Raw genomic sequence first — 8,581 nt, 5'->3', positions numbered from 1 at the left:
TACACGCAATGATAGGGGCTCCAGGGTCCTTGAGCTTTGGTGGTGTCTGATGTTAAAGTACTGAACTCACCTGCTCAGTCAAATGGACCCTGTTAGGAACTCTCTCTCTAGATTTACGCTTCTGCGTACATAGTTCCTTCAGGAATTTGGCATATGCCGGCACCTGCTGAATCGCATCGAGTAAAGGTAGGTTGATCTGCACATGCTTGAAGATGTCAAGCATGTCCTGGATCTTCGCACCTTGCTTCCCTCTATAACCAGGAGACTCTAATACTTTGGGATAGGGTGGTGGGGGAATATACTCGGCTGGCTCCTCCTCTTTGTGAGAAGGCTCACTCCTACCCTTCTTCTTCTCTGAGGATGAAGATAAAGATGATGATGAAGATAATGATGGGGATGGGGATGATGGTTGAGCCAACGTAGGTGAAACAATGGTCTATGGCTCCTCTATCCTCTCTCTACTCTCTCATTCTCTGCTCTCGACGTGATACTCACGTCCACTCCTCAAGGCCATAACTGATTTAGCCTGCTGCTGTGTCTCGGTATAAAATAGGCCTCCAGTCATCTGGTCCTTACCCTTCGGGTTCATGACAGCCTGACTCGGCAATGTACCCTCGGGTCTCCTACTAATAGCCTCAGCTAACTGTCCCATTTGCGACTCTAACTTCGCAATGGACTGCGTATGCGAGCTCAAGATCTAGCTACACTTCTTGAAGGCGTTCTGATTAGAGGTTTTCACCTCTTGGAATGCTTGGAGAAGTCTCTCCTCAAAAGATGTCTGCGGGGCAGATTCCTGCTGAATCGGGGGAGGAACTGAAGAAGAAGAAGACTAAGAATAGCTCGGTCTCTGGAATGGCTGAGTAAAAGATGGCTGCCGAACTGGCTGAGAGGAAGTAGGCATCTGCATGGAAGACTGTGGATTCTTCCATGAAAAATTGGGATGGTTACGCCAACCCGGATTATATGTCGATGAAAATGGGTTATTCGGCGGTCTGACGTAACCCTGAGCTGCCTGAACTTGTTCTTGAACAAATTCAGGGTACTGAGCTGCCGAAGGGCACTCAGTGATCTCGTCTGCCAGACTGGCACAAAGAGTACACACCTGCTGTGTAGTGGATGGTCCTGAGAGAAGTTGGTCCAGCTTCTGAGCAATCATGTCTACCTTGCACTGTAATGCAGTAGATAGACCAACTTCAAGAACACCAGCTTTCTTCTGAATGTTGGGTGTGGCTCTATCCGAATGAGAGCTCGAAGCATGGTGGAGTGAATTCTCGGTCAATGTATCAAATAGCCTCCATGCTTCGTCCTCGCTCTTTAGCATGAATGTCCCTCCACATGAAGAGTCGATCATCTGACGATTCTTTTCAGACAATCCATCATAGAAGCTCTGCACCAGTTGCCATTTCGGCACCTGATGATGGGGACATTTCTTGAGGAGATCCTTCATTCTCTCCCAGGTCTCATGAAAGCGCTCACCATCTAGCTCTGAAAAGCTAGTGATGGCTCTACGATATTGGTTCGTGCGACCAATGGGAAAGTATTTCCGAAGAAACTCCTGTTGCAATTGATCCCAAGACTCTATTTCTACAGAATCTAAGGATTTTAGCCAATACTTGGCTTTGTCCTTCAATGAAAAGGGGAATAGAGTCAACCTTAAAGCATCATCATCGAAATTCTGTATCTTGATAGTAGAACAGATTTCGAGGAATTCATCTAAATGTCTGTAGGGATCCTCATGACTAAGGCCATAAAAGGATGGAAGCATCTGAATAATGCTGGCCTTAATCTCATAATGCGGCGCTCCTACATCGGGTCACCTAATACAGGATGCCTGAACATAGTCTGTGGGAATGAAGTATTCCCGCAAAGGGCGTGAAAGAACTGGGGGTGGAGGTGGAGGATCCATGTCAGCCATTGTTGCCGAACTCCGATGAGAATGTAAAATTCTCTCTGGGTTGTCAATAAATGGGTGTAATGGGGTTCCTAGACCTCGCCGACCCTGCATACACTGGTACTAAGACCAGATGTAAGCAAACGACCTAACTTTAAATCTAAACTAACACAGGTACTAAAATGTAAATAAACAAATAACAGTAACTAAAAACAAACAAATATGCTATCTAGCTATGTCAGAATTCTATACTAAATAAATAAGTAACAAAGTAAACTATTCTAAAATGCTAAAACAAATAAATACAGGAAATCACAAACTATGTTTTTCTAAAACCCACCTGTATAATCGCTCCATGCAGAATGATAATTAAGTGAATCCTAAAAAGAACAATACGTGAATCCTATATTTACCAACTATGTTAATCCTATATTCACTTACTAATCCTACTAACTAAAAAGAAAACAACTAATTAACTAACTAAAACAAATTAATAAATTAAACTCTAAGAAATATAGTAATTAATTCGCCGTTCCCCAGCGACGGCGCCAAAATTTGGTTGATATTTTAGAATGCTCTTTTTAAAACACTTATTTTCAATAAGACTTTGGAAAATCGTCAACCAAAAATATAAAAACCGACTTTCCACAAAGTGGTAAGTACGGGTCGAATCCTCAGGGAACAGGAATTAACCACGATATTTCTAGAAAATTTAATTTATTAATGTCAAATGTCAATCTACAATTATAAATTTAATACAACTAAAATTAATTACTAAAATGAAAATAAACAAGCAATCAGTCTTCTGCTCCACACCAAAGGTATTTCCGTCTTTTCGCCAATTATTTGCTCCTCACACTTGAAAAATAACCCTGAAAGCGAAGTACACTTTACAACCTAAAAATGCAGAAAAATACAAAGTTAGTATACTATTTTAATAATGCAAACAATAAATAAAACTAATTCTACTTTTACGAAAATAATAAAGCAAATGCTATTTATCAAACAAAAATTAAAGAAAATACTAAATTAATTCTAAAATTGACCAAATTAATTCTACTAATGCTGTATGATGATTATGCAACTCCTAAAATGCAAAAACAACTGAAAACAAGTCTAAATTGCCGAAACTAAGAAAATTACGAAACTGCCCCTAACTAGTGTAAAATAGCATTCTGACAGGTTATCGGAAAACCGCTGTTTGACAGAGCAAACAAGGTCCGATTTTCCCGAAATTTGTTTTGTTCTGCAACTGACAGATTAAACAAACTGACAGTTTTTACAGAATAAAAAAACAATATCTGGAACTCCAGATATAAGCGTTTCAAATCTGGGAAAAATCAGGATATCGACAGTCCTGTAATTTGAAATCCAGAAAAAGCGGTTTTCGCAAAACGCTTAAAAATCAGACCAAATCAACTCCGAATGAGCTGAAATTTGGTCTTCAGTTAAATAACACGTCAATAAAGTGAATAGAATAAAAAAAATTGGAAAACACAGAGTTTTTGCACAGAAAATAATGCTAATGCGACAGGGAAAAAATCTGGTTTTTATTTGAGTGCACTATTCACTTTAAGAATCTATTTTAACACTCTAAAAGACAAATCAACCTAATGCAATCTAAATGACACTGTATAACAATGTATATGTAGATGACTATTACGAATATGTTAAATGTACGATGAGCAAAACACGATAAGCAAATTATGACTAGAACTACGTTAAATAACAATGCAAATGCAACTATGCTAATCGATAAAATGCAATATGCCTACTAAGTTAACGAATATCTAACTATCATTCAAACCATCACAAAACACATTTCACACATACTAAACAAATACGATACACGTACACACACTTCTACACTAAAACTAAATTAGATAAATAAACTAATTAGTATAAAAATCAAGAGAAATAATACTAAATGAACTTACTTCACTAAAGAACAAAGGTTAGGGTTAGGACTCACTCTATTGACTCAACTAGGCTCGGTTTTGACTTAGATAGGTTCGGGTTGGTTTAGGAGAACTCGGTTTGGATTAGGTAGGTTCAAACTATGTTTGACTCGACTCGGACTAGTATGGAATTGGTTTAGGTTTGACCTAGCTAGTTGGGTTCGGTTGACTTAGGTAGACTCGGCTAGGTTTAGCTAAGGTTGGGTTGACTAGATAAAGGTTGACTCGACCTCGGGTTTGTTTTGACTTTGACTTGGGCTAGGTCTAGGTCTTGGACTTGGGCTTATTAAGACTAGGGTGAACTTGGTTTAGAGTTGACCTAGTCAACTAGGGTTGGTTGGGTTTAGGTAGGCTTGAACTAAGTTTGAATCAACTAGGTTTGACTGAGATAGGTTAGGTAGACTAGGTTGACTTAACTTAGGTTAGGTTTGACTCCACTAAGCTTGACTAAGGTTGGGCTTTGGTCTTAGACTCGACCTAGGTGCGGTTTAGGCTTTGACTTAGACTAGGTTAGGTTTTGACTAGACTCAAAGGGGGTGTAGACTAGGGTTTGACTCGACCTAGGCGCGGTTTGACTAGGTTAGGTCTAGACTAAAGTAGTAACCTCTTAAGTAAGCTACAATTAATCCAAAGTTCACCATTTTAATGGAGAAGGTTGGAAAAGGAAGGTAATAATTACCAAATTCGAAATTTTGAATTGCTTTGGATTTTTAAAAATCGCCCCATTTAAAGAGGGAGTTACACTCCTTAATTGCCTTTAAAGCTCCTTTTGGAAAAATGGAAAGACCAATCTAAAAATACACGATTTTTGCTTTTCAAGATGGAATTAAAATTCTTTTAATACTCTATGGAAATCGTGTAGCCTAGATTGGAATTTTTGTTTAATTCCAAAAACACTTTCCAAAGTTAAGGAGTAACTCCTTCTTTAATACCCATTCAAAATTCAAATTTTCCTTAAATGATTCACACAACTTTTGGGGAATCCACTCTTTCCAAAACGCCAACTTCTAAGCCTTAATTGCCTCCCTTCTCAAAAATCGCCAACCTCTAAAAAAAAAACAACTTTTTACACTAATACAATTAATTTTTACCTAGAGAATAAAGGAATTTAAATAGAAAACGATTTCCTAGGATTAAATACTAACCTAATCCCCAAAACTTAACTTAAATAACCCCTAAAAATGGCTAAGACACTAAACCCTAATACATTGAACCTAGACAACCTAATTACACCTACCTAACTCAATTAATGACAATTAATAATTTCTAAAAATTCGACCAAGAGCTCAAGGGGAGCTCTAATGGCTGCCTCCTTCCTTGGAGAAGAAGAAGACTATAAAAAAAATGAAAAGAATAATAATAATAAAAAAAAACTTAAACTAAAAGAAAAAAAAAATGACTTACTCAGGAGTCTTATTTTGATAGAACTAAATTAAAATATGATGAAAAGGACTCCTAACTCCCCTAAATGCAAACATGAACAGCACTATGCTGGAATTTATTTAAAAACGTAAAGAAAATAAAAATTCGACTCTTGTAATTTTTGTTTTTCAATAGATTTAAAATACCAAAAACACAAAATGCTAAAAACGATTATTGAGAATTATCCTAAACGAATGAAATTAATTAACACAACTTTATAATGCTGTTGACACCCAAAACACACAGCAAACACACAGTTTACCAACGTCAACACACACACTTAACAAAAATACAAAGATCGGCTAGAACAATTCTAGCCGATTTTTTTTTCTTTTTCCAAAAATAAAATCAAAACAAGACAAGCAAAACCCACAAACAAAATGAATTAAAATAAACTTTTTAGAATAGGATTTGCAGCAAAATAACACAATACACATGCTGGACATAAAAAAATCAGAACAAAGAAAAATATTTTTGTGAAAATCAAGAATCGGCTAGAATAAGTCTAGCCGATTTTTTTGGATTTTTCTTTTTAATTAAAACCAAATGCCACCCACAAACAAAACCGACTAAGATGAATCAAAATGAACACTTTCTTTATTGGATTTTCTGTAGAACAACACCACGAACACTTATGACAAACTTGAAGAATCGGCTAGATGAAGATCTAGCCGATTTTATAAAAAGGATGAAAAATCAATAAAAACTCGATTCCAATGAATCAATCAAATAAATAAACCTAAGCCAACGTGCTGGCCTATGCACGAATTCTATTCTAAGGTTGAAAACAAGAAGAAAACAAGAAACACTCAGAAAATAAAGAAGAGAAAACCAACACTCACTTTCGGTTTTAGCTAGAAGAGAAGGAAGAAGAAGACCTACCTTTTGGAAGATCCGACGACCGAGGGGATGAAGAAGAGCGGACCATGGCTGGAGATGGACGTCCTATACAGTTCAAGAATGCTGTACTTCACCAAAAACGGCACCTTTTGCAGCTGCTACACGTTGGAGATCCACCGACGACGGAATGTGAGCCGATTCTCGATCGGAGGGTGTAGAAAGCCGGATGGAGGTAGGGCCAGCTCACCTTGGTGGTGTGTTGCGCACTCCCGCCCAAGGTTAATGGTCTCCACCTCTGCTACACCTGCAAAAATACAGAAAAATGGTGAATACTACAGCAAGGAACAAGAAAGAAATGAAAAGAACACAAAGGGGATCGAAATATGCTTGGAAACCCAGCATAGGCCGGTCTTCAATGGCCAAAATGTTGGAGAAGATGGAGAGGAAGGAGCTGCTGCTGTAGAGTCACTGTAGGGGGCGTCCAAACACAGCCAAAGACGCCTAGGGCTTCTCTAAAAAGTATATTTATTCTTTTTGGAATTTGCAAAAACAATGTTATAAAAAATATATTTTCTAGGCGCCTCTTTCTGGGGGGTTTTCAGAAAAACTTTTTGAAATGGATCTGGATAGGCGTGTGGGTTGGGTTTTGGGCTTTCTAAGAGTTGATCCAAGGTCCAATTGACCTAATTGGGTCGGATATGGATCCGATCCACCTCAAAATTCGTGCCCAAACACTGAAATAGCCATAACTCTCTCATTTTAACTCCGATTTTTCTGAAATTCGAACCATAGCCCCTTACTATCAAAACACATCTAAACATGGATTTAAAACCTTAAACTTGATACAAAATGCATGAAAAACTTGTTTACATGATGTGCATTTCATGCATCATCACCTACCATGGCTACAACATTCCAATGCTGCAAATACCTGCAAAAGCCAACCTCAAAATTTAGTTTCAGCAGGGGGAGAAGAAGGACAAGATTTGCAAAGAAAAGAATGGAAGAAGAGGATGGCTTCTCTATTGAAGGTGGTCTTCATGGATGAGGAAGAAGGTGGATGAGAGGGGCGGCTTGAAAGAAGGTGGAGTTGAGTTATGATGATGCATGAAATGCACATCATGTTATTAGGTTTTTCATGCATTTTGTAACAAGATTAAGGTTTTAAACCCATTTTTAGATGTATTTTGATAGTAAGGGGTTATGGTTTGAATTTCAGAAAAATCAAAGTTAAAATGAGAGAGTTATGGCTATTTCAGTGTTTGGGCACGGATTTCGAGGTGGATCGAATCCATATCCGACCCAATTAGGTTGTTTGGACTTTGGATCAACCTTTAGAAATCCCAAAACCCAACCCACATGCCTATCCAGATATATTACAAAAAGTTTTGCAGAAAACCCCCCAGAAAGAGGCGCATAGAAAATATTTTTTTTATAACAGTGTTTCTAAAAATTATCAAAAGTATAAATAGTTTTTTCCAGCAAACCCTAGGCGTCTTTGGCTTTGTTTGTATGCCCCCTACAGTGCTTCTAACTCCAGCAGCTCCTTCCCCTCCATTCTCCCAAGTGTTGGCCATTGAAGATCGGTTCATGCTTGGTTTCCAAGCAAATTTCAACCTCTTTTGTGATTTCTCTCCATTTCTTTCTTTCTCCTTGCTGTATTTTCACCATTTTTCTGTACTTTTGTAAGTGTAGAAGAGGTGGAGACCATTAACCTTGTGTGGGAGTGCGAAACACACCAACAAGGTGAGCCGGCCCTACCTCCATCCGACTTTCTACACCCTCCGATCGAGAATCGGCGCATACTCCATCTTCGGTGGATCTCCAACGTGTAGCAGCTGCAAAGGTGCTATTTTTTGGTGAAGTCCAGCATTCTCGAACTGTTCAAGACGTCAAGATCAAGCCACGGTCCGCTCTTCTTCATCCCCCCCGGTCGTCGGATCTTCCAAGAGGTAGGTCTTCTTCTTCCTTCTCTTCTAGCTAAAACCGAATTGAGTGTTGATTTTATTTTCTTATTTTCTGAGTGTTTCTTGTTTTCTTTTTGTTTTCAACCTTAGAATAGAGTTCGTGCGTAGGCCAGCACACTAGACTAGGTTTTCTTTCATTGATTATGTATTTGATTGGTGTTTTTCCATCGTTTTTCTCTAAAAAGATGTAAATCAGCTAGAAGTTTTTCTAGTCGATTTGGGTTTTTTTTTGTTCCAACGTGTTCTTGGGGCTGTTCTACTGAAAATCAAATTATAAAATTTCATTTTGATTCATTTTATTTGTGGGATTTGATTGTGTCTTGTTTGCTTTCATTTTTGAAAAAGAAAAAAAAAATCGGCTAGAGGTATTCTAGCCGATCTTTGCATTTTCATTAAAAGTGTATTTAGGTTGGTAAGTCATGTGGTTGGTTGTGTGTTTTGTATGTTAACAGCAGCATAAACTTGTGTTAGTTCATTTCATTATTTTAGGGTTGTTCTAAATA

At 38.0% G+C, this 8,581-nt stretch overlaps 1 non-coding gene across 1 annotated transcript; it reads left to right on the top strand.

Moving 5' to 3' along the window:
• The first annotated feature begins 1,409 nt into the window (after positions 1-1,409).
• On the top strand, positions 1,410-1,512 carry LOC149832392 (small nucleolar RNA R71). The gene has a single exon (XR_016433529.1). It is a non-coding gene; the product is annotated as a small nucleolar RNA R71 (small nucleolar RNA).
• The last annotated feature ends 7,069 nt before the right edge of the window (positions 1,513-8,581 follow it).

This window comes from Nuphar pumila, chromosome 7 (genome assembly GCF_984573655.1).
Source record: "Nuphar pumila chromosome 7, dmNupPumi1.hap1.1, whole genome shotgun sequence".
NCBI lineage: Eukaryota > Viridiplantae > Streptophyta > Magnoliopsida > Nymphaeales > Nymphaeaceae > Nuphar > Nuphar pumila.
The sequence above is the reverse complement of the archived record's forward strand: the minus strand, read 5'-3'. Positions and strand labels throughout refer to the sequence as shown.